Source organism: Colletes latitarsis, chromosome 5 (assembly GCF_051014445.1).
Source record: "Colletes latitarsis isolate SP2378_abdomen chromosome 5, iyColLati1, whole genome shotgun sequence".
NCBI classification, from domain to species: domain Eukaryota; kingdom Metazoa; phylum Arthropoda; class Insecta; order Hymenoptera; family Colletidae; genus Colletes; species Colletes latitarsis.
In genome coordinates, this window is record NC_135138.1 from 23,199,130 (window position 1) to 23,226,522 (window position 27,393).

General features: G+C 34.2%; 1 protein-coding gene and 12 non-coding genes across 13 annotated transcripts in view; all 13 read left to right on the forward strand.

The window, feature by feature from the left end:
* The window catches only part of LOC143342150 (PTB domain-containing engulfment adapter protein 1), a 195,460-nt gene that overhangs the window by 35,752 nt on the left and 132,315 nt on the right, over positions 1-27,393 (forward strand). The window lies entirely within an intron of this gene.
* LOC143342272 (5S ribosomal RNA) lies at positions 2,626-2,745 on the forward strand. Its single transcript, XR_013079769.1, has one exon. It is a non-coding gene; the product is annotated as a 5S ribosomal RNA (ribosomal RNA).
* Positions 3,247-3,366, forward strand: LOC143342265 (5S ribosomal RNA). The gene has a single exon (XR_013079764.1). It is a non-coding gene; the product is annotated as a 5S ribosomal RNA (ribosomal RNA).
* Positions 4,258-4,377, forward strand: LOC143342266 (5S ribosomal RNA). The gene has a single exon (XR_013079765.1). It is a non-coding gene; the product is annotated as a 5S ribosomal RNA (ribosomal RNA).
* LOC143342261 (5S ribosomal RNA) lies at positions 13,086-13,205 on the forward strand. The gene has a single exon (XR_013079761.1). It is a non-coding gene; the product is annotated as a 5S ribosomal RNA (ribosomal RNA).
* Positions 14,117-14,236, forward strand: LOC143342267 (5S ribosomal RNA). The gene has a single exon (XR_013079766.1). It is a non-coding gene; the product is annotated as a 5S ribosomal RNA (ribosomal RNA).
* Positions 15,008-15,127, forward strand: LOC143342278 (5S ribosomal RNA). The gene has a single exon (XR_013079775.1). It is a non-coding gene; the product is annotated as a 5S ribosomal RNA (ribosomal RNA).
* On the forward strand, positions 21,234-21,353 carry LOC143342279 (5S ribosomal RNA). Its single transcript, XR_013079776.1, has one exon. It is a non-coding gene; the product is annotated as a 5S ribosomal RNA (ribosomal RNA).
* On the forward strand, positions 22,266-22,385 carry LOC143342268 (5S ribosomal RNA). The gene has a single exon (XR_013079767.1). It is a non-coding gene; the product is annotated as a 5S ribosomal RNA (ribosomal RNA).
* Positions 22,904-23,023, forward strand: LOC143342280 (5S ribosomal RNA). Its single transcript, XR_013079777.1, has one exon. It is a non-coding gene; the product is annotated as a 5S ribosomal RNA (ribosomal RNA).
* LOC143342262 (5S ribosomal RNA) lies at positions 25,210-25,329 on the forward strand. Its single transcript, XR_013079762.1, has one exon. It is a non-coding gene; the product is annotated as a 5S ribosomal RNA (ribosomal RNA).
* Positions 26,508-26,627, forward strand: LOC143342269 (5S ribosomal RNA). The gene has a single exon (XR_013079768.1). It is a non-coding gene; the product is annotated as a 5S ribosomal RNA (ribosomal RNA).
* LOC143342264 (5S ribosomal RNA) lies at positions 27,131-27,250 on the forward strand. The gene has a single exon (XR_013079763.1). It is a non-coding gene; the product is annotated as a 5S ribosomal RNA (ribosomal RNA).

Genomic DNA, 27,393 nt, shown 5'->3' on the forward strand with positions numbered 1-27,393 from the left:
TCGGGGGTATGTCTATCCACCAAAAATTATTGTAATTGACCCCTGCAACTGAAAATAATTTTTCGAAAACGATTTGAAATTCTTTTTCCGTCGAAAAATTTCACACCTTCTCGATTTTTTTTCTCGAAAGTGGATAGGATTTCGAGGGTATGTGTAATGACCAAAAATGATTGTAATTGTCCCCTGTAACTAAATATAATTTTTTTAGTGTGATTTGACATTTTTTAATTTCGTCTAAAAATTTCAATACCTACCCGATTTTTTTTCTCGAATATGGATAGGATTTCGGAGGTATGTCTATTCACCAAAAATGATTGTAATTGACCCCTGCAACCGAAAATAATTTTTCCAGAACGATTTGAAATTTTTGAATTTAATTGTTAGTAACTTTTTAAGGAAGCCTCCATCAACAAATTAGTATTCTTGATTTTCCTTTTATTTTGGCCTCTAGAACCCCCCATTAAAATTTTTCCCAGGGGTGGCCGAACACCCTGTATATGCACGAATTAATCAATATTTCAGGGGTAAGACATATTGAGAACCCTTTTTCAGATCTCAATTTATGCACGTTTTATTTTTGTCTAATTGCAATTAAAAGTCTGTAGATTTCGACAGTTCTAACCTGTTTTGCTTAAAACACAAATAATTTCTTGTTGTTTTGAGACCAATTGAATGGAAAAATAAAAATTATCTTTCGATTTACAGTGATCTAGCTTTTTCTAGGCTATATTAGACACCTTCACCCTACAAATGTCAGTAGATATTCATACGAGAGAGTTGACGTTTTAGCAAAATGTCGCTATGTTCTTTGATATAGATCACCAGAAGAATTCTTTCCTCGTACGCACGAGATCATAAGATCTCCCTTCCCCAAAAGCAAAAGGAAATCACGGTAGCTCTCTCCTGCATTCAAGACTGAGAATGAAACCGTGGCGTGTTCCTTCCTCTTCGTAACAGGAAAATAATTATCTTGTGCCAAAGGACAACACGAAGCAACGTTTTCAAAAGGAAAATTTTGCGGATTTCCTGCGCGTCTGGTCAATACTGAGTGTTACAAAACCCAACCTATTCCTTGGAACGCGTTCTTCGATCTCTCTAGCGCGATATCAGCCATGCGTAAGTACCGCTTATGCTTACTAATATGTATGTCAAGTATAGTGAATCGAGATACACTTTCCCTGCTTTCGCGCGTATCCATCGTCCACAACGAGTTCGCTATCGAGAATTGTCCGGGCAGCAGTGAAACCGGAATTCCAAAAAGTTCAGCCAAAAAGATCAGCCAAGTTGAGAAAATTGCAAGTCGCTGGCGCACCCACAAAACTACAACTAAATATTCATATAGACGAATATATCATAATACTCTCGTACAGTTTATAAAACTTTGATAGGTGGTGGGAATTCCCAACATTTATTAACGGACCTCAGTGAATATTATATCAATTTAGCGTACACCTTATTAGTTAAATTACTGAATCAGCACTTTGGCAATCTTTTGGTACAATGCAAATTGCCATACCATAACGCCGTAAAGGAACCATACTTCGGGACCATACCTGACCCTTGAGACCGTGGATAACTATCCCTGCACCACCCTCAGTGGGTGGGATTTCGAATGTCTGAGGACTAGCCCACGAGGGATGGACAGGGGTTTGATTGGCGATTTCAAATCTTCACCTATTTTGAAATGTGTTTAAAATCGGGGGGCATGAGTTTTTAGGATTAGAACAAGTAAGCATACTACAAGAACACCATAAGAACACCACAAGAACCGTTACACATTAGAATCGAACCAAGAACATTGAAATTAAAATGTTAACATCTATGTAAATTTTGAGTATAAATTCAAGTGTTGTAAATAGTATCCAACTTTCTATTTACTAAATAAAACGGTTCCATGAACACAGTGGGAGCCTGCAATAGTGGATAGGGATTATAAAACAAAGGTGTATTTGATGTTAGTATATTGAATATTATATCAAAATAATATTAATATATTGTATACGGGATAATCTTCTCTTTATTATTATAGAAAAATGTTCTATAGAAAAGTATTTTCATTTTCCTCATAGTGTAAGAACTTCTAAATAAAAATAAATGTTTTCATTTTGAAAAATAAAGGTGATTTTCATAATTTTGAAACTTTTAAAATCTTGAAAACAATCAAGAAACAACAAATAAATACTATAGAAAAGTTATGTTCCTCTGTTCAAATTGAAAACTATTTAGATGAATTAGTTATAATTTTGGTTAATGTATTATTGTTCGTTAATTTCACATAATTACTTTTTTGAGATTATTTTTTAATTTTAAATTGTCAGTTGTAAAAAAAAATATAAAAATATAATAATATAGTAGAAGACATGGAAATATAAACTTATGATTAACTTCATAATAATTTCCTTTACCCATTAAAAGATTGATTGTTCAATTTATAAAATTACATCTAAAATTCACAATAGTTTGACAGTTAAAACTTATTATTTAGTATTTGATATTTAGAATCTAGAATTTAGTATTTATAACTTAAAATTTACAATTTAGATGCATTGTATGATATAAAAATAGTATAGAGAAGTTGTATTCCTCCGTTGAAACTGAAAACGATTTCCATAAAACACTTTTTTCGACAACGCTCATACCACGCTGGAAAACACCGGTTCTCGTCCGATCACCGAAGTTAAGCGGCGTTGGGCGCATTTAGTACTTGGATGGGTGACCGCTTGGGAACAGTGCGTAGCGTTGACAACTTTTTTTTCTTTTTTTATTCATAATACTTCTGTATTGGTTTTGTAATTGGTCACTACTGTTCCATCAACACAAAATTTCATAAAATATCAATATTTATCGATGTAGGAGGACTAATTAATGAATAATTTATAATGTCGTTAATGTATTATTGTTCGTTAATTTTACATAATTACTTTTTCGAGATTATTTTTTAATTTTAATTTGCCAGTTGTAAAAGAAATATAAAAATATAACAGTATAGTAGAGAACATGAAAATGGAAACTTGTGTTTATCTTAATAGTAATATCCTTCCCCGATTAAAAGATTGATAGATGAATTCATAAAATTACATCTAAAATTCTAAAACTTAGTATTTAGTATTTGATATTTTGTATCTGGAATTTAGTATTTATAACTTAAAATTTACAATTTAGATGCATTGTATGATATAAAAATAGTATAGAGAAGTTGTATTCCTCCGTTGAAACTGAAAACGATTTCCATAAAACACTTTTTTCGACAACGCTCATACCACGCTGGAAAACACCGGTTCTCGTCCGATCACCGAAGTTAAGCGGCGTTGGGCGCATTTAGTACTTGGATGGGTGACCGCTTGGGAACAGTGCGTAGCGTTGGCAACTTTTTTTTCTTTTTTTATTCATAATACTTCTGTATTGGGTTTGTAATTGTGTACTACTAGTTCTTTAACACAAAATTTCATAAAATATCAATATTTATCGATGTAGGAGGAATAATTAATGAATTATTTATAATTTTGGTTAATGTATTATTTTCCGTTAATTTTACACAATTACTTCTAAGAGATTATTTCTTAATTTTTCGTCGTGATTTAAATTTGCAAGTGGCAATATAAATTATAGAAATGTAATAAGGTAGTAGAAAACATTAGAAAACATGAAAATTGAAACTTATGTATAACTTAATAATGATTTCCTTTCCCCGTTAAAAGATTGATAGTTGAATTTATGAAATTACGTCTAAAATTCGCAATAATTTGACAGTTGGAAATAGGCTTTTGAATTTAGAATTTACAATTTAGATGCACCGTGCAATTCAACAAAATGGAAAATTTAACGCGAATAATTGGGATTATCAGAAAGTATCAATCGGACGTGCATAAGTTCATAAAGAAGTGGTTCTTTTTTAGGACTCGGAGATACTATTGATTCATATTCGCTTTTATAGTTAGCTAATTGTTCGACTAGAATTTTAGGTGTTACGATTAATGGTGATATAATATTATGTCTCTTAACTCAATTGCTCCTATGTATTTATTATATTCAAATGCGATTCTATTAGTTAACGAAAATAGTGTTGCAATTTTTTGACATATTATTGATCGAAGTTCCGGTTACAATAGAATTGGTTTGCACAGAGAACTAATGTATACGATTAATGTTGCCATTCATTGCTTCTTCACTATTCAAGATTAAACAATAAATAGATACTATAGGAAAGTTGTATTCCTCTGTTGATACTGAAAACGATTTCCATAATACACTTTTCTCGACAACGCTCATACCACGCTGGAAAACACCGGTTCTCGTCTGATCACCGAAGTTAAGCGGCGTTGGGCGCATTTAGTACTTGGATGGGTGACCGCTTGGGAACAGTGCGTAGCGTTGACAACTTTTTTTTCTTTTTTTATTCATAATACTTCTGTATTGGTTTTGTAATTGGTCACTACTGTTCCATCAACACAAAATTTCATAAAATATCAATATTTATCGATGTAGGAGGAATAATTAATGAATTATTTATAATGTGGTTAATGTATTATTTTTTATTAATTTTAAATAATTCTTCTTTATAGATTACTTTTTTTAATTTTGATTTGCCAGTTGTAATAAAAAATATAAAAATATAGCAATGTAGTAGAAGGCCTGAAAATATAAACTTATGTTTAACTTCATACTAATTTCTTTTTCCCATTAAAAGATTGATTGTTCAATTTATAAAATTACATCTAAAATTCACAATAGTTTGACAGTTAAAACTTATTATTTAGTATTTGATATTTAGAATCTAGAATTTAGTATTTATAACTTAAAATTTACAATTTAGATGCATTATATGATATAAAAATAGTATAGAAAAGTTGTATTCCTCTGTTGAAAGTGAAAACGATTTCCATAAAACACTTTTTTCGACAACGCTCATACCACGCAGAGATGCCAGAAAAGCACCGAAGGTGCTTTCTCACACTATGCTAGATCACGCGTACGTGAGCTCGTGGAGTTTCGGAAAGTCGACAAAGGCAAACTGACACATGCCCTCTTTCTCGATTATTCCGAAGCTGCCCGAAGTAATTTCGGTCCGCCTCGTGGGAGTCGAGAGAGAAAGGCACACATTTGCCTTCTCGCTCTTAACAACTGAAATCCGGCCTCCCGTCTACGGCATACGATTTGGAATCTCGAGTCGTGATTTTCGACTGCCCAGGCATTTTTATTTTCCGACCTATGTAGACGTACATAAGCAAAGTACCCATAATGGAAAAAAAATTTTGTAAAATTTATTTTACGGAAATACACGTTTTAAGACCCCCTGATCATACTTTAATTATTGAAAAAAAAGAAATTTTTTTTTATTATTCCTATGTATGAGTGTACATATGCATATTAATAATACGATTTTTCAAAATCAAAATTCTTTAAGATTGAAAATTAATAAATTAAAATGAGAGTCCACTCTTTGCCAGTATCGTGCACGTTGTGGCATTTTTCAATAAGAGTTCTTATTTTTATAACATAAACAAAAAAGTAGAATTAATAGTTGCGGAAATTAATTAATAATGATTTTCCTCGATATATTTTGAGTTAACCGTATCAATTTGTTATGACGAACTAAATATTATATGTTTGATTTGGCTTAATTTTGCATAAAAAAATGATTGTATCGATCCATAGAAATTAATAACGTGCACGATACCGCTCAATGGAAACCACGGGAAGGTTGTGGTCTCTTCCATCAGGAGGGAAATGTAAAAAACTGTTATTTAATTATGCAATGTGCAATATTGAAATGTTTAAACCAATGTAATGAAAAAAGAGCTCGTAGATACATTAATTTTTGATTAATGTACATACGAGCTATAGTCACGAGATTCCCACCATCAAACCGTTTAAAAACAAAGGAATAGTGATCCCGTTTGCCAGTATGATACAAAGTATGGGTTGGATTTTAAATTTGAAAAGGACATAGTCGAATATTTTTAAAGGTACAAAACATAGCGTTTCATTTTAGAACAGTAACATGAGTTAGCAGGTACTATCATAAAACTGTTTTAGCCAGTTATATCCCTTTTTACCTGAAGTATAAGGTAAAAAGTACGAGGTACAAGTAAATCGAAATCCGAAAATCATTCACATTATATCAATGTAAATGAAGCGGTTTTTCCATCAGAGTTAAATACAAAATTTTGTAATTTCTGTGAAAACAGAATTTTCATTAGATGTACGTGGTGTTTAAACTTTGTATGTTTTGACTGTTTTTACGAAAAATACCATCCAGATTCATGTACTTCATATATTGAAAATAACACATGTTAAATATAATTAGTAAATTCAACTTTAAAAAAAAATATTCGAAGATCAGGCAAAAATATAATGTCACATTTAGTATACGATTAAAATATAATTAAAAAAAAAAAGATTTCTTTTGGCAGGATTCGAACCTGCAGAGCAAAAGAAGCTCGAACTTACAGCCAAACAACCCATCATTCACACCATACTACTTATTGGTGAATTTGGTTCTATTTTTGAAGATAAGTATATAATAACTTTAATAATATCTTGCAGTAAAACTTAACCCAAAATCGGGTACCATTTCAACTTTCCCTTATTAGAATCGAGTTTTCAATTTGTTTTAGCGAAAATCCCAGCCGGTTAAGCTGCTTACTGCTGTTTTTAATTACCAAGCATTTATTTCTCAATTAACCCTTTGCGAGTAAAACCATTTTGCACATTATTCTAAAACATTTGTGGTATTCGTTTTCAATGCGATTTAAGTAAGCATATAATGTATAAGATTTCATTTAAGTTTTTCTTCTCTAGAGAAGATAAAGAAAAAGTTTATTTAATTTTTTTTACCTAAAATTGAATTCTTCCCAAGATTTATATGAAACACTTAAAAGATCTTTTATAAATTACGCCTATGTATCGGAACAACTATGAAACAAGAGATATAATCATTATTATCCATGGGCTGATTATAGTCAAAGACTAATCGGACTTTGAAATGAGAACATAAAACTTAAATGTAAAGTTCCATTTAAATTCATTCAGCCATTTATACTCAATCGTATTAATAATATACATATGTACGCTCATACATGGTATAATAAAAAAAAATTTCTTTTTTTTCAATAATTAAAATATGATCAGGGGGTCTTAAAACGTGTATTTCCGTAAAATAAATTTTACAAAATTTTTTTTCCATTGTGGGTACTTTGCTTATGTGCGCCTACATAGGTCGGAAAATAAAAATGCCTGGGCAGTCGAAAATCACGACTCGAGATTCCAAATCGTATGCCGTAGACGGGAGGCCGGATTTCAGTTGTTAAGAGCGAGAAGGCAAATGTGTGCCTTTCTCTCTCGACTCCCACGAGGCGGACCGAAATTACTTCGGGCAGCTTCGGAATAATCGAGAAAGAGGGCATGTGTCAGTTTGCCTTTGTCGACTTTCCGAAACTCCACGAGCTCACGTATGCGTGATCTGCCATGTGTGAGTATCGCACCGGGTGCTGAATCTGGCATCTATGATACCACGTTGGAAAACACCGGTTCTCGTCCAGTTGCCTTCCGGCCTCTGACGGTAGTAGGTCGGTTTCTCGTCGAGTTTTAAGCAAACGAGCTGTATTAGGCGTGTATGGAGTGCATTATAGCACAAAATAAGATAATTACCTCATAGTAAGAGTCGCTTGCATAAATGTAGTAGTGAAGTGGTGTACAATTCGGAAAATTTAGGGATTCCAGATCATTATAGAATCCCTAACCTCAAAGTCGCACGTGGTGACGCGCAACGCGTCACCAAATCCAGATCTTGGACAGAACCACAGCAGTACGAAGCTGCAAGGTGAAAACAGCCAAAGGAGTCCCCGCGAACACGGGGAAGATGGACAAACAGATTTCACCACAATTGTAGGGCATTAATTAAAAAGAAAGTGGACCGTAAACGCAGACGAAATGCACGCTTCCAAAAAAGCAAGCATGCCATCTATCACCACTGCGAATAGGTTTGCTATTCTGCAAAACGAAAATATAATGGATACAGAAGAGGAGAACAAACAGGAACAATCAACCACAGCCGCACAAGTCGGAAATAAGACAATTAAGAAGCTGCCACCGCTAGTTATGCATGGCAATGTGAAAGACCATCAGACATTCATCTCACTGATAAAAAATATAGCAAGGAACAGATTCCATGTGAAATATCAGGGGGACACAGTCAGCGTATTTCTACAAAATACGGAAGACCGCGATAACCTAAAAAGAATTTGGAGGGAAAAAGGTTTAAATTTTCACACCTTCACCAGGAAGGAAGAGAGAAAAAGAGTGTACGTCTTGAATGGCCTGCAAACAGCGTCACAAAAATGAAAGGAACCGTGAGGCCCTTGTACATGGTCTCAGTTTCAGGTGCAACTAATTTGAGGCACTTGCAGACAAAAGTGCTGTACGTCTATTACACTAAAGTTACATGGAGCAATTACATAGGAAAGCGTAAAATAACGCAGTGTCATAACTGCCAGGAATGGGGACACTCTGTGACAAACTGTTACGCACAGCCTGCCTGCCTAAAGTGTGCTGGAAAGCACCACACTAGAGAGTGCACTAAATCAAAAACCGAGGCAGCTAGGTGCATCAACTGTGATGGAGATCATCCGGCAAATGCAACTGTGTGCGTTGCATACCAGAACAGACTGGCATGACTAGACAGAAATAAGGCAACGGCAATGGATCAGCGGCAAACAAGACAAACAAGCACAAGAGGAAGCACGCAGGCAATGGACATAAGGAGTAAGGAACAATTTCCGGAATTAAGGGAGTACAGGGAAACCGATAGCAAGGACAAGGTAGTCAGGCAGAACCCATGGAAACCCATTGAACCGCACAATGACAAGCATCAAGCGCCAGCTGGAAGTCAAGATCAAATACCACAACTAGCACAACTAACAGAGGAGATAAATAGACTGAACAAAACAATAAATATCACGCAAATGCTAAGTGCAGTCAAGCAGCTCAACATAAAACTAGCAAACTGCCGTACAGGCATGGAAAAATTTGAACAGTTTGTCCTATTCTGCCAACAAATAGACTAATGGCGCCGTTAAAAATTTGTAGGTGGAATGCCAATGGAATCAGAGGCAAAACAGGAGAACTGATTCACTATTTAAACAAACATAAGGTAGATATAATGCTGCTTAGTGAAATTAAGATTAAGGAAACAGATAGTCTAAAGATTAGGAATTATACTGCATTAAAGAAGTGCAGGCAAAATGCCACAGGAGAGGTGGCTATGTTCGTTAAGAACAATCTGCCATTTAAACTAAACTCGATAGCAGGGGTCTCTATTGAGCACGTACATATTACATTGGCTAATAACATTGACGTGGTGGCAGTGTACAATAGCCCCAGAAATAATTTTAAGGATAGCGATCTCACTAGGTTATTAAGCAATAATAAAGTTATATTAATGGGAGATCTAAATGCTAGGCATAGCGGATGGAACTGCCATGTCAATAATGCCAATGGTAGGACACTGCACAAATACATTCAGGATAATAATTGCATCCTACTATATCCAGATGAGCCGACACATTACCCAATAAATAATATGACGCCTACAACCATAGATATTGCAATAGTAAAAAACATACAGAACATATCCCAGATAAGAGTGAGTAATGAGCTGAATTCAGACCACAGGCCAGTTTGGCTAAGTGTTGGTGATATCTCATATGAACAGGCAACCAAATCAGTATATACATGTAGAAAAGCCAACTGGAACGAGTTTCGCAGGATACTGGATATCACGATGCAAATTAATAATAAAATAACTACCCCTGCAGAGCTAGAAGAAAACGTGAAAGCCTACACTAGTAATATTAAGAAATGCATGGACAAAGTACTAAAAAAGAAGAAATTAAACTCAATCAAGGAAGAACTACCCACTGAAATCCTAAACCTCATCAAGGAAAGGAACAGAATTCGCAGGATCTGGCAACGCACAAGACAGCGGGAATACAAACTACAATTCACTGCCCAAACAAGACTGATACGTACAGAGATAAATAAACATATTAACAAAAGATGGAATGATAAACTTAATAGCTTAAAAGTCACAGATAATACGTTGTGGAAAATGACAAAAACACTGAAGAAAAAATACAATCCAATATCAACGCTCACATGTGGCAATAACGTCGTGTTCGTAGATAAACATAAAGCAGAAATGCTTGTTGCACAGTTCGAGGAGGTACACAAAATAGATGTCACAAACAACACATATGAACAAGAGAACATCATAGAACAGGTCTTAGATTACAACTGGGAGAACAACGTAGGAAGCGATGACTACAAAGGCGTAATAACTACACCAAAAGAAATCATGAAAATAATCAAGCAACTTCCACCGCTAAAAGCTCCGGGGTACGATGGCATACAAAATATAGTATTGAAAAACTTAAGCACCAAGGCTATTGTTCAACTCACGTATATCATGAATGCAATGTTTAAACTCAGCTATTTCCCTTCCCTTGTGGAAAAGTGCAGACGTTATACCTATGCAAAAACCTGGTAAATGTGGAGCAAGTCCAAGCAGCTACAGACTCATAAGCCTGCTGCCATTAATAGCAAAACTTACAGAAAAAGTAATACTGATAAGAATGAAGAAACACGAAAGAAGTAATAGGATAACAATAGACGAACAATTCGGATTTAGGGAAAAACATAACACCACGCAGCAGGTTCTGAGAATCACTAACGACATCATCACAAATTACAATAACGACAAAGTACGGTAATGCTCTTGTTGGACATAGAGAAGGCCTTTGATAAGGTCTGGACTGATGGATTAATATACAAACTTATACAGCACCAGTATCCTTGTTCAATAATTAAACTTATCTGCTCATACTTGAAAAACAGAAATTTTAGGGTAACAGTTAATAACAAAAAATCAGCACTAAAACAGATAGCAGCAGGCGTACCACAGGGATCAATCCTGGGTCCGGTATTATTCAATATCTACCTGAATGACATACCTAAGTTCCAGAAAACCCAGCTAGCAATGTATGCAGATGACACGGCTATCTACGCTCATTCGTTTAATGCAATAGTTGCGGCAAAGCAGGTACAAATACATGTAAATATGCTGGAATCATTCTACAAGAAGTGGAAGATTTCAATTAACACTGGCAAAACCGAAGCAATAATTTTTACAAAGAAACGTGTGGGTACAAAAATTATGCTGCCAATTAAGGTGTTCGGCAGTAACATAGATGTAATACAATCAGTCAAGTATTTAGGTATAACAATGGACTCAAAGCTGACATATAGACTTCACATTAAGGCAATAATCAAAAAAGGGTATGCTGCCTGCAAAAATCTTTATTCAATGCTGGCACAAAATTCAAAGTTAAGCTGTCATAACAAAAAGATGATTTACAAAATGTTAATCAGACCCATATTATTATATGCGGCACCAGTGTGGAGAAGCGCAGCCGCCAGTAATCTAATACCAGTCCAAAGATTCCAAAATAAGTGCCTTAGATTAATCTTAAGCTTAGATAGATATGCTAGAATAGTAGAAATGCATAATCTTGCAAACATAGAATACATAGATGAGCATATTAAGCAAAACTCCATAAAATTCTATAGTACGCAATTAAATATAAGTAAATTTACCAAAAGTATCATTAAAGATTACTTAGACTACATAGCAGTTAAGAGAGCAAAGTACAAATTCCCATTTCAGGACATTATAGCAGATGTCAATTTAGATTAAAACAATAGAAGAGTCGTAGACATAAATCCAGGTTCCTATGCTGTACCTGCAATTTGTAAAAGTAGGTTTTTTATTATATATTTTTCATACAAGTAAATACAAATGTCTTTGTTAACCTCAACAGAGAAATGTACAAATACCGTAAGTGTAAACACTCTATTGTGATGCTAGTTATTATATGCGTAGTATAGTGTAGCATTAGTAAGAGTAACGAAGGCAATCGAGTAGGTTAAGCTTCTTGTAAGTAGGGACTACTAAAGACTGTACACGAGAATTTATTGCAAACTTGTTATCTAGTTATATATATTTTGTAATAACTGTTATTTGTGTAAATAAACAAACTTAAGAGAGAGGTTTTTGTCCGATCACCGAAGTTAAGCGGCGTTGGGCGCATTTAGTACTTGGATGGGTGACCGCTTGGGAACAGTGCGTAGCGTTGGCAACTTTTTTTTCTTTTTTTATTCATAATACTTCTGTATTGGTTTTGTAATTGTGTACTACTAGTTCTTTAACACAAAATTTCATAAAACATCAATATTTATCGATGTAGGAGGAATAATTAATGAATTATTTATAATTTTGGTTAATGTATTATTTTTCGTTAATTTTACACAATTACTTCTTAGAGATTATTTCTTAATTTTTCGTAGTGATTTAAATTTGCAAGTGGCAATATAAATTATAGAAATGTAACAAGGTAGTAGAAAACATTAGAAAACATGAAAATTGAAACTTATGTATAACTTAATAATGATTTCCTTTCCCCGTTAAAAGATAGATAGTTGAATTTATGAAATTACGTCTAAAATTCGCAATAATTTGACAGTTGGAAATAGGCTTTTGAATTTAGAATTTAGAATTTAGGTGCATTATGCAATTCAACAAAATGGAAAATTTAACGCGAATAATTGGGATTATCAGAAAGTATCAATCGGACGTGCATAAGTTCATAAAGAAGTGGTTCTTTTTTAGGACTCGGAGATACTATTGATTCATATTCGCTTTTATAGTTAGCTAATTCTTCAACTAGAATCATAGGCGTTACGATTCATGGTGGTATAATATTATGTCTTTTAATTCAATTACTCCAATGTATTTATTATAGTCAGATGAGATTCTATTAGTTGACGACACTAGTGTTCCAATTTGATGACATATTATTAATCGAAGCTCTCGTTAGGATAGAATTGGTTTAGAGAGAGAACTAATGTATACGATTAATGTTGCCATTCATTGCTTCTTCACTATTCAAGATTAAACAATAAATAGATACTATAGGAAAGTTGTATTCCTCCGTTGATATTGAAAACGATTTCCATAAAACACTTTTTTCGACAACGCTCATACCACGCTGGAAAACACCGGTTCTCGTCCGATCACCGAAGTTAAGCAGCGTTGGGCGCATTTAGTACTTGGATGGGTGACCGCTTGGGAACAGTGCGTAGCGTTGGCAACTTTTTTTTCTTTTTTTATTTATATTACTTCTGTATTGGTTTTGTAATTGGGTACTACTAGTTTTTTAACACAAAATTTCATAAAACATCAATATTTATTGATGTAGTAACAATAATTAATGAATTATTTATAATTTTGGTTAATGTATTATTTTTCGTTAATTCTACATAATTAGTTTTTCGAGATTATTTCTTAATTTTTCGTAGTGATTTAAATTTACAAGTGGTAGTATAAACTATAGAAATGTAACAAAGTAGTAGAAAACACTAGAAAACATGAAAATTGAAACTTATGTATAACTTAATAATAGTTTCCTTTCCCCGTTAAAAGATTGATAGTTGAATTTATGAAATTACGTCTAAAATTCGCAATAATTTTACAGTTGGAATTTGGGATCTTGAATGTAGAATTTAGTGTTTAGAACTTAGAATTTTCAATTTTGATGCATTATGCAATTCAACGAAATGGAAAACTTAACGCGAATTATAGGATTATCAGAAAGTATCAATCGGACGTTCATAAGTTCGTAAAGAAGTGGTCCATTTTTAATACTCGGAGATACTATTGATTCACATTCGCTTTTATAGTTAGCTAATTCTTCAACTAGAATCATAGGTGTTACGATTCATGGTGGTATAATATTACGTCTTTTAATTCAATTACTCCAATGTATTTATTATAGTCAGAGGAGATTCTATTAGTTGACGACACTAGTGTTCCAATTTGATGACATATTATTAATCGAAGCTCTCGTTAGGATAGAATTGGTTTAGAGAGAGAACTAATTTATACGATTAATGTTGTCATTCATTGCTTCTTCACTACTCAAGATCAACAACAAATAAATAGTACAGAAAAGTTGTATTCCTCCGTTGATATTGAAAACGATTTCCATAAAACACTTTTCTCGACAACGCTCATACCACGCTGGTAAACACCGGTTCTCGTCCGATCACCGAAGTTAAGCGGCGTTGGGCGCATTTAGTACTTGGATGGGTGACCGCTTGGGAACAGTGCGTAGCGTTGGCAATTTCTTTTTTTATTTATAATACTTCTTTATTGGTTTTGTAATTGGGTACTACTAGTCCTTTAACACAAAATTTCATGAAATATCAATATGTATTGATGTGGGAAAAATAGTTAATGAATTATTTATGTGGCGCTGCTTCGCTGCGACGGGGGGGCTGCTGGAGTGGATTCTTAGGAGAACGGAAAAGGAAAGGAGGGGGCGCGTTTCGTCCGGGCCTGCTAGTGGACTCATCAGTAAGGCTTTCTAGCAGGCCCCACCTTAGACGACGGGATATTGGGAAGTCGTTCGAGGAGTGTACACATATATAGGAACTGAGGGGTCGGTCGAGCGCTTGCGAGAGCGCGACCCCTCTGGTGGCGAGCATGGGAGGCGACGCCACATTTATAATGTGGTTAATGTATTATTTTTTATTAATTTTAAATAATTCTTCTTTATAGATTACTTGTTAATTCTGATTTGCCAGTTTTAATAAAAAATATAAAAATATAGCAATGTAGTAGAAGGCCTGAAAATATAAACTTATGTTTAACTTCATACTAATTTCCTTTTCCCATTAAAAGATTGATTGTTCAATTTATAAAATTACATCTAAAATTCACAATAGTTTGACAGTTAAAACTTAGTATTTTGTATTAGATATTTAGAATCTAGAATTTAGTATTTATAACTTAAAATTTACAATTTAGATGCATTATATGATATAAAAATAATATAGAGAAGTTGTATTCCTCCGTTGAAACTGAAAACGATTTCCATAAAACACTTTTCTCGACAACGCTCATACCACGCTGGAAAACACCGGTTCTCGTCCGATCACCGAAGTTAAGCGGCGTTGGGCGCATTTAGTACTTGGATGGGTGACCGCTTGGGAACAGTGCGTAGCGTTGACAACTTTTTTTTCTTTTTTTATTTGTAATACTTATTTATTGGTTTTTTAATTGGTCACTACTGTTCCATCAACACAAAATTTCATAAAATATTAATATTTATCGATGTAGGAGGAATAATTAATGAATAATTTATAATGTGGTTAATGTATTATTGTTCGTTAATTTTACATAATTACTTTTTAGAGATTATTTTTTAATTTTAATTTGCTAGTTGTAAAAGAAATATAAAAATGTAACAGTATAGTAGAGAACATGAAAATGGAAACTTGTGTTTATCTTAATAATAATTTCCTTCCCCGATTAAAAGATTGATAGATGAATTTATAAAATTACATCTAAAATTCTAAAACTTAGTATTTAGTGTTTGATATTTTGTATCTAGAATTTAGTATTTATAACTTAAAGTTTACAATTTAGATGCATTATATGATATAAGAATAGTATAGAAAAGTTGTATTCCTCCGTTGAATCTGAAAACGATTTCCATAAAACACTTTACACCAAGGGAAACGAAAGGCAAAATCCCCTCCAATAGTTATACACGGGGAAATAGCATCGCATAAGGAACTAATCTGAAATATTAAAAATCTAACAAAAGGAAAGTTCCACGTAAAATATGTCCAAAATAGAACCAACATTTATACAGAAAACATCGAAGACTACTCAAAACTAATCAATAGCTTTGATGACAAAACACAATATCATACATATACACAGAAGGACCATAAAACAAAATCATATATTATAAAAGGGCTCATGAAAAATCTCGACCCAAAAGAATTACTGCAAGAAATTAACGAATATGGAATCAGCGCTGTCAGCTGCAGCGAAATTAAAACTATTAATGGTGCCATTTACCTGGTAAATACCAAAACTGAGGCTACATTAAAACACATAAGCCTAACCATAAAATATCTTAATTATACGAAAATTACGTGGGAGAAATTCTACAACAAAAAGCTAATAACACAGTGCCATAGGTGTCAAGAGTGGGGGCATGCGACCAGGAATTGTCGAGTCAACCCAAGGTGTCTGAAATATGCTGAAGACCATATAACAAGGGAATGCACAAAAAGCCGGGAAGACCCAGCAAAATGTGCAAACTGTGGAGAGGCACATCCGGCAAACTCTACAAGTTGTCGAATCTACCTAGAAAAGCTTGCTCGGTCAAAAACAGCAAGTAACCAAACCGAAAAGACAGCCCCATGGAAAAAACTCCAAGAAACCAAAGGAAAGAGGACACAATACCATCATATACCTGACGTAAAGAGCGACAAGGACTTCCCCCGGCTGAGGATAGCGCCTATACCTGCTGTCAACGTATGGGATTCAAGGAAAATGAACAAAGAACAAGGACAAAGCCAGGGAAATCCTAACCATGGAGAAAGCCCACCCGCAGCAGCGAAATTCTACTCCCTGGTAAACGAATTTAACGAATTAGATAAGTTAATTAACGTTACAAAAATGTTTGAGTACGTTAGGAAACTAAACAATAGGTTAAGAAACTGTTCCAGTACAGTAGAAAAATTCGAGGTATTTTACAACTTTACTATAGAACTACAAAACAATCATGGCTAACATCTCTGTTTGCACGTGGAATGCAAGTGGACTCAGGGAAAAGATACCTGAAATAAAAGAATTTTTAGAAAGGCACAAAATTGGCATCTTTCTTATAAATGAAACGAGACTTAACAATAGTATCCGTCTAAAAATTAGAAATTACACCCCTATTTACAAACATAGAGACAATAGCACCGGGGGAGGAGTCGCAATCTTAGTTAGAAATGATATACCATTTCAAGAAATACAAATAAACAATAGTACTACCATAGAGCACATTTGCATAAAATTAGAAAATAATGTACATATCATAGCAGTATACAATAAACCCCTAAACAATTTTGCTACAACCGACGTAGATGCGTTAATCAATAGTGCCAACAAAGTACTCCTGGTAGGAGACCTAAACGCGCGCCATAAAAATTGGAATTGTCATCGTAATAATAAGAATGGAACCACTCTTAATACGCTCCGCGACAAAACTATAAGACATGTCCGAAATTCGAAGAAAATTCTATGTAAGCCTTGAGTTTTGTCTTCCTTCATTCATAGTGTTATTGTTTACGTCACATACAAGTATATTCTATAGTTCTATGAAATATCGAAGGCTACAATTCCAAGAATTTGGGAAATGTATGTAAATATGCTATTCTCTTCGCGACAAAACTATAAGACAGTAGATTTTCGTCAGTCGATCTTTTTCTCTAATCGCAGTCACAGTGTTAAAAGTAATTGTGTACTTAAAATTAAACATTTGCAATTTTGTTCTTACATAATATAACTACAATGCCGCGTGGGAGAAAGCTGACAAACAGTGAAATAAGAGTGATCGTAAATTTAAAAGAAAAGAATACTTCTATTTCAGAAATTTCAAGAGTGATTGGACGAAGTTGATGTGCCGTGTTCAATTATTTAAAAAATAGAGAGAATTATGGATGGAAACATCCTGGAGGACGTCCAAAAGCGACAACTGAACGACAACGACGAGCAATTCTGAGGGTAGCGTCGAATTCTAGCTTGACAGCACGGAAAATTGCAGCGAAAACTGGCGTTCATACTAATATTTGTAACGTGCAATAAACTAAGCATTTAAAAAGACGAAAATTGCAGAAAAAACCACCATTTACGAATCGACACAAAGCAGCGAGGGAAGATTTTGTTGAAAGACATCTCGAGTGGAAAAAACGTAGAGAAAAGTTATCTTTTCAGATGAAAAACGTTTCAATTTAGATGGACCGGATGGTCTTTCATATTATTTTCATGATTTGCGGAAAGGAGAATTGCATTTGTCAAGGAGGCAAATGGGCGGAGGCGGCATCATGGTATGGGTCGCAATAGGGTACCACGGGAGAACCGATATAAAATTTATTAACACCAGCATGAATGCAATTAAATATATAGAAATATTACAGGAACAATTAACGCGACATGCCAGTACTATTGCATGTGAAAATTATATTTTTCAACATGATAATGCCGCTGTGCATACAGCGAAACGTGTAAAAAAATATTTTGAAGACCGTGATATACAAATTTTACCATGGCCTGCGAGGTCTCCAGATTTAAATACAATAGAAAACATCTGGGGAATGTTAGCACGTGCTGTGTATGGAAATGGGAAACAGTTTTTGACGGTGGAAGAGTTGAAAGCTCGTATTGAAGAAGAATGGACCAAATTAAATCAAAATCAGATAAAAAATTTATATAAATCGATACCACGGCGATTAATTGAAACTACAAAAAATAAAGGTGGTACAACACGTTACTAATAAATAGAAAAAAATTTGTTTTCATTAACTTCCATCCACTTTTTCGTACTTATAATATACATTGTCTTATAGTTTTGTTGCACCTTATTTTATCAAAAATTAGAAATTTTAATGAAACTTTTTTCAATCTAATTTAATAATAATGCCGCTATGGAAATGTATGTATTTTAGTTGATTCTTCGGATTAATAACGAAAACTTTCACGAAAAGATTAGTATTAATAAAATATTAGCTAAAATCGCAGGTGTCTTATAGTTTTGTCGCGGAGTGTAGATATATCCAAAATAGCGATGCTATAGTAATAAACACCGACGAACCCACTCATTTCCCGTATAACAACACTACTCCAACCACAATAGATTTAATAGTAAACAAGCATGTCTCCAACATTACCTATCCCGTTACTTTAAAAGACCTTAATTCTGACCACAATCCGGTTTATTTTACTATAGGAAATATAGGATCCATTGAGCCAAAAAGATTCGTATATTCTTACGCGAATATGGATTGGGAGAAATATAGAAAGGAAATAGACCTCAGACTCAAAATTAACAATAAAATTACAACGACGAACGAAATAGACAATGAAGTCACAACACTAACCCAAGTCATACAATCAGCTAGAAATAAAACGGTTAAAAAAGTACAAGCCAAAATTACAAACTCTCCACTCCCTAACAACATAGTGCATCTAATTAAGTGTCGCAATGCAGCTAGGAGGAAATGGCAACGTACAGGCCATTATTACTATAAACAATTAAACAAAATCCTCAACCAAATTGTTAGAAAACTAATAATAAAACACCAAAATGATTCATGGGAAAAGAAACTTAGAAACCTAACACCCACAGATAAATCGCTTTGGAAAATAATTAGATCACTCAAAAAATCACCTCAAAATATCCCAGTCCTTTCTACTGACAACTATTCTGCATTTACGAACAGAGATAAAGCCGAAATACTTGCAAAACACTTCGAACAGGTACACATCATAGACAATAGCAACAACGCACAACAACTCAATATTTCCAGTACAGTAAACAATTTCATTGAAAACATAAGCCACGAAGACTTAGCAAACTGGAAACAATTAATCACATCGCCCGAAGAAATAAAATCACACCTGAAGTACATAAACCCAAGAAAAGCACCGGGTCCCGACAATATACAAAACATTTTGCTAAAAAATCTATCTAAAAAAGCCGTCGTTCAATTAACCTACATCATAAATAGTATGTTCAAATTAGCCTATTTCCCTACGCGATGGAAAAAAGCAACGGTAATTCCAATACTGAAGCCGGGGAAAGACAAAACAATTGCGCCAAGCTACAGACCAATTAGCTTATTGCCAACCCTTAGCAAAATAACGGAAAAAATCATTTTAACTAGACTCTTAAAACATAGCGAAAGTAATAAGTTGACAATCGAACAGCAATTTGGATTTAGGAAAAAACATAATACCATCCAACAAGTAGTAAGACTAATAAATGACATAAGTATAAACTATAACAAGAAAAAAGTAACAGTAATGTTACTTTTAGATATACAAAAGGCATTTGACAGAGTTTGGCAAGATGGTATTATATATAAAATGATACAAGAAAAATATCCTCCGCCCCTGATAAAACTCATAAACTCATATTTAAAGGATAGGTCTTTCAAAGTAATAGTAAACAGTGTCAAATCTAAACCAAAGAGAATAATCGCAGGAGTACCTCAGGGCTCAGTACTTGGTCCCATCTTATTTACTAATTTCCTAAACGATATCCCACAATTTCCAAAGACAAATGTAGCCCTATTCGCGGACGACACTGCAATATACGCACACTCGTTCAGTGCAGTGGTTGCAGCAAAACAAGTTCAAATCCATGTTAATATATTACAAAAATATTTCAAAACCTGGAAAATAGACCTCAATGCAGACAAAACGGAAGTCATAGTTTTTTCAAAGAAAGTAAAAGATACCAAAATTTTTTCACCGATAAAAGTGTACAATCACTGCATAAATCCGACAACAACTGTAAAATACCTCGGAGTATTTCTAGATAAGAGACTACTATTTAAGGAACACATTAAACAAACACTCAGAAAAGCATATGGTGTGCTAAAGTAATTGTATGCCCTTATGGCAAAATCATCGACGATGTCAATAACAAATAAAAAGTTATTGTACACTACCATATTGCGTCCAATAATCTGCTATGCAGCTCCTGCATGGTGCGCAACATCAAAAACAAATACAAAACCACTACACGTGTTTCAGAATAAATGAATAGAATTTAGTATTTATAACTGTAGGATTCTCGAGGAAAGGGAAGGTTTAAATTCCACTAACGCGTTGATGTATATATATATATATATATATTATATTTAAACTAATATTACATTTTCTGCTCCGTAGGGACTATGTGTAACGCTGAACGTGACTCCGCAACTAACTCGCCCGCTGAACATTCACGCTTTAAGTATTTGTCCATCCCCTTGCATTCATCTCGCTTGCACTCTGTCTTTTGGATTCATACAGGACATTTATACTTTCCTATCGCTCAGTTCTAAACACTCTTCATTCACGCCTTCTCAGTCACTCGAGTTTTCCAAACATACTGGCGCCGGTCTGTCGCAACATGACCCGGTCGCTCGCACGCACACACCCCGGGCCACTCACCCCACATAACTTAAAATTTACAATTTAGATGCATTATATGACATAGAAATAGTATAGAAAAATTGTATTCCTTCGTTGATATTGAAAACGATTTCCATAAAACACTTTTCTCGACAACGCTCATACCACGCTGGAAAACACCGGTTCTCGTCCGATCACCGAAGTTAAGCGGCGTTGGGCGCATTTAGTACTTGGATGGGTGACCGCTTGGGAACAGTGCGTAGCGTTGACAAATTTCTTTTCTTTTTTTATTTATAATACTTCTTTATTTGTTTTGTAATTGGTCACTACTAGTCCTTTAACACAAAATTTCATAAAATATCAATATTTATTGAGGTAGGAAGAATAATTATTGAATTATTTATAATTTTGGTTAATGTATTATTTTTCTTTAATTTTACACAATTACTTCTTAGGGATTATTTCTTAATTTTTCGTAGTGATTTAAATTAGCAAGTGGTAATATAAAATATAGAAATGTAACAATCTCGTAGGAAACACTAGAAATACATGAAAATTGAAACTTATGTATAACTTAATAATGATTTCCATTCCCAGTTAAAAGATTGATAGTTGAATTTATAAAATTACATCTAAACTTCGCAATAATTTGACAGTTGAAACTTAGGCTTTTGAATTTAGAATTTAGTGTTTAAAACTAAGAATTTACAATTTAGATGCATTGTGCAATTCAACATAATGGAAAATTTAACGCGAATTATAGGATTATCAAAAATTATTAATCGGACGTGCAAAAGTTCATAAAGAAGTGGTTCATTTTTAGGACTCGGAGATACTATTGATTCATATTCGCTTTTATAGTTAGCTAATTTTTCGACTAGAATCTTAGGTGTTACGAATAATGGTGATATAATGTTATGTCTTTTCTTTCATTTGCTGCTATGTATTTATTATATTCAGATGAGATTCTATTAGTTAACGACACTAGTGTTCCAATTTGATGACATATTATTGATCGAAGCTCTGGTTAGGATAGAATTGGTTTAGAGAGAGAACTAATTTATACGATTAATGTTGTCATTCATTGCTTCTTCACTACTCAAGATCAACAACAAATAAATAGTACAGAAAAGTTGTATTCCTCCGTTGATATTGAAAACGATTTCCATAAAACACTTTTCTCGACAACGCTCATACCACGCTGGTAAACACCGGTTCTCATCCGATCACCGAAGTTAAGCAGCGTTGGGCGCATTTAGTAATTGGATGGGTGACCGCTTGGGAACAGTGCGTAGCGTTGGCAAATTTCTTTTCTTTTTTTATTTATAATACTTCTTTATTTGTTTTGTAATTGGATACTACTAGTCCATTAACACAAAATTTCATAAAATATCAATATTTATTAATGTGGGAAAAATAGTTAATGAATTATTTATTATGTGGTTAATGTATTATTTTTTATTAATTTTAAATAATTCTTCATTATAGATTACTTGTTAATTCTGATTTGCCAGTTTTAATAAAAGATATAAAAATATAGCAATATAGTAGAAGGCATGAAAATATAAACGTATGTTTAACTTCATAATAATTTCCTTTCCCCATTAAAAGATTGATAGTTGAATTCATAAAATTACAGCTAAAATACGCAATAGTTTGACAGTTAAAACTTAGTATTTTGTATTGGAGATTTTGAATCTAGAATTTAGTATTTATAACTTAAAATTTACAACTTAGATGCATTATATGATATAGAAATAGTATAGAAAAGTTGTAATGCTCCGTTGAACCTGATAACGATTTCTATAAAACACTTTTCTCGACAACGCTCATACCACGCTGGAAAACACCGGTTCTCGTCCGATCACCGAAGTTAAGCGGCGTTGGGCGCATTTAGTACTTGGATGGGTGACCGCTTGGGAACAGTGCGTAGCGTTGACAATTTCTTTTCTTTTTTTATTTATAATACTTCTTTATTGGTTTTGTAATTGGGTACTACTAATCCTTTAACACAAGATTTCATGAAATATCAATATTTATTGATGTAGGAAGAATAATTAATGAATTATTTACAATTTTGGTTAATGTATTATTGTTCGTTAATTTTACATTGTTAAAAAGCTGATGCTTTTAACGACGAGGTCCGGATAGAGGGATCGGATTTCTTATTGTGGGAAGTGAATTCAGGCACTTATGATTTTCTTTTAAACAACAAAAACGTTTATTTCTAATAATAAAAAAAATAAACAATAAAGAAATTCTCCGAAAATCATAAATCAATAGAAAAATTAGAAATTAAGTTCGGAGGTTCTGGCTCCTGCCTCGGCCCGGTCGACGAACTTGCCTCTTGGTTGAGGTAGGCCAGGATTCCTATGAACAGAAAAACACGGCTATGTGTTAGACACGTAAATACGTTACACGTATATTCGCCGCGCTTGTGTCCTCACGCTCCTGGCTCGTTATTCGAATTTACAGGAGCGGAGAATTTCGCTCGTTCGTAAATTACGAACTCGCTAGTGGACTGCATTTTATTTATTGGCGTGAAAAGAATTAAACTTCTTTTCTTTGCCGATTAGGTCGATTGCTCAATGGACGGGGATGCACGTGGAGGTTGTAAGTCTCCAAATGCACTGCTCCCGCGAGTATGCTCACTGAATCTGTGCGTCGAGTCGCACTGCAATGCAACGGCACGACCGTCGATCTGCGGCTTCTCTATACGTTCCAACAGAGGACTTGTTGGTCGAGAGTTGCACTGCGAAGCCCGACAGCACGTTGTTCACTGCACGAATGCACCACTCGATGTGATTCGAAGCAGTATTTTGAACTACGTGGGGGCCTGACCCACGACTTCGTTACCTCTCCGCACTGGTGCTCCTCTAAACGTTACACCGGCGGGGTCTGTAGAGATAAGGAGGCGAAGACCGAATGTCACACGTCCAAGGTGGACGTTGACCTGACTCCAGTGAGCCCACCTGGAGGTTCACCACGTAGGTTCTTCCCTTCGGTGTCTCCTAAACCGTATAGCAATCCCAAAGAAGTTTGAACGGTATTCGTCCACTTCTTTGTGTCTCAAACGTTTATACGCTCGAAACGACCTTGTAATTACCAGGGAGGTCGAGCACCTTATCGGTGTATTCTCGATTCCTCCAAATTGAACAATATTTAATCGGAAGCTTGTCTGGGAATTTCCCGAGCGAAACTTCGAGATGCCTTTGCACGAATCGGAACCCGATTCATTTAACAAGCAAAAAGTGAAATAATTCTCACTCTTTTATCCGAGCTTTTGAATTCTCAGCTGTGCGAGGTCAATTCGAGGACCCGCATCAGACTGAACATCTGCTCGTAGCACCTTTTATTTTCGAAAAAGCAATCCAATAACTTAAGAATTTATTTCTCAAGTCGTGTTCGAATTCTGGTCGGACGCGATCGGGAGCCGATGTGTCTGTCGCAGAAGTCGTTGTTGGACTGTGTCGATTGACAGCCGAAAACGTCGCCGCGTTGCTCCAATTAGCCGTTCCGCGGCGCTGTCCAAATTTCGGCAGTCTATCTTTGTCTAATTCTCTATGCGCTACTCTCTCACGGTACTGACGTCATCAACACCGTTAGCACACTCGAATCGAAGGTAATGAGCCGTTACCGATGCCAGAAAAACTAGTAATAACCGCGTTTTTCTATCACTGCTCGCTGTACAAATTTCTCGAAGAGATAATCTCTCGATTATTGTACGCTAACAGGATTAAATGATAATCGCGGCCGAAGACAATCGCTCGGCATTATGCAATCTTTAAACATACATAATTACTTTTTTGAGGTTATTTTTTAATTTTAATTTGCCATTTGTAAAAGAAATATAAAAATATAACAATATAGTAGAGAACATGCAAATGGAAACTTGTGTTTATCTTAATAATAATTTCCTTCCCCGATTAAAAGATTGATAGTTGAATTCATAAAATTACATCTAAAATTCTAAAACTTAGTATTTTGTATTGGAGATTTTGTATCTAGAATTTAGTATTTATAACTTACAATTTACAATTTAGATGCATTATGTGATACAGAAATAATATAGAAAAGTTGTATTGCTCCGTTGAAACTGAAAACGATTTCCATAAAACACTTTTCTCGACAACGCTCATACCACGCTGGAAAACACCGGTTCTCGTCCGATCACCGAAGTTAAGCGGCGTTGGGCGCATTTAGTACTTGGATGGGTGACCGCTTGGGAACAGTGCGTAGCGTTGACAACTTTTTTTTCTTTTTTTATCTATAATACTTCTTTATTTGTTTTGTAATTGGTCACTACTGTTCCATCAACACAAAATTTCATAAAATATCAATATTTATTGATGTAGGAAGAATAATTAATGAATTATGTATAATTTTGGTTAATGTATTATTGTTCGTTAATTTTACATAATTACTTTTTTGAGAGTATTTTTTAATTTTAATTTGCCAGTTGTTTGCAAAAACTTGTGTTTATCTTAATAATAATTTCCTTTCCCGATTAAAAGATTGAAAGTGTTGGAGGTCTAGTCCCCTGTTTACTATCTGAGTCACAATACCCTGCCGTCAAATAGCCGAATAGCAAAAACATCTTAATCAGCGCAGCAGGCTGACTAAGTCGTTCAAAGTTCAATTTCGTGCAAAGATCATCCTCCATCACCTCCGTCGCTAAGGACTCGCCCTTCCCCATCGATTTACCAGAACATAGAATATATATATAGGGGCCAAAACACAGGACACTTCCTCATTCTCAGTATGAATTCGAATACGATCACTTCACGTCACGTCACTCCTCGTTTAGTCTTATCATAGAACTTCGTTGTTGTAACCGAGTAAAATCAGAAACCACTGCAAAATATATTATACCTATAATATACCAACGGTCTACGCGTTTCTTATCCGGTTCCCAACAAAAGTTGAATTCATAAAATTACATTTATATTGGAAATAGGTGGTGGAATAAAAAAAAAACAATTATAAAAGGAGTAACTTTTAACTAAGCTTTTATTGGAAACTCTAGGAAGGCACGTCTTAACGCTTTGAAAGGAACATACAGAATGAATAGGTCAGTGACGAAAAATTCGCCCCGAAACCTCAGACCCAATCGGTCCTATACTTTGTCTAAACAAGCCAAGCTAGGGACACAGTTGCACCCTCTTGACTTGTATTTCGAAACGCTAAACGCAACATGCGCGTCAATGGTTTTTGTCACATAAAGAAAATATTCTGCTTTAGAAAAGAAAAACCAACAATCTAAAATTCTAAAACTTAGTCTTTAATATTTGATATATAAAATCTAGAATTTAGTACTTATAACTTAAAACTTACAATTTAGATGCATTATATGATATAAAGATAGTATAGAATAGATGTGTTCCTCCATTGAAACTGAAAACGATTTCCATAAAACACATTTTTCGACAACACTCATACCACGCTGGAAAACACCGGTTCTCGTCCGATCACCGAAGTTAAGCGGCGTTGGGCGCATTTAGTACTTGGATGGGTGACCGCTTGGGAACAGTGCGTAGCGTTGGCAACTTCTTTTTCTTTTTTTTATTTATAATACTTCTTTATTGGTCTTGTAATTGGGTACTACTAGTCCTTTAACACAAAATTTCATAAAATATCAATATTTATTCATGTGGGAAAAATAGTTAATGAATTATTTATAATGTGGTTAATGTATTATTTTTTATTAATTTTAAGTAATTCTTCATTAAAGATTACTTTTTAATTCTGATTTGCTAGTTGTAATAAAAAATATAAATATATAGCAATATAGTAGAAGGCATGAAAATATGAACTTATGTTTAACTTCATAATAATTTCCTCTCCCAATTAAAAGATTGATAGTTGAATTCATAAAATTACATCTAAAATTCTAAAACTTAGTATTTTGTATTGGAGATTTTGTATCTAGAATTTAGTATTTATAACTTACAATTTACAATTTAGATGCATTATGTGATACAGAAATAATATAGAAAAGTTGTATTGCTCCGTTGAAACTGAAAACGATTTCCATAAAACACTTTTCTCGACAACGCTCATACCACGCTGGAAAACACCGGTTCTCGTCCGATCACCGAAGTTAAGCGGCGTTGGGCGCATTTAGTACTTGGATGGGTGACCGCTTGGGAACAGTGCGTAGCGTTGACAACTTTTTTTTCTTTTTTTATTTATAATACTTCTTTATTTGTTTTGTAATTGGTCACTACTAGTCCTTTAACACAAAATTTCATAAAATATCAATATTTATTGATATTTTAAAAATATTTCAAGAAAAGTTTCAAGAAAATTGA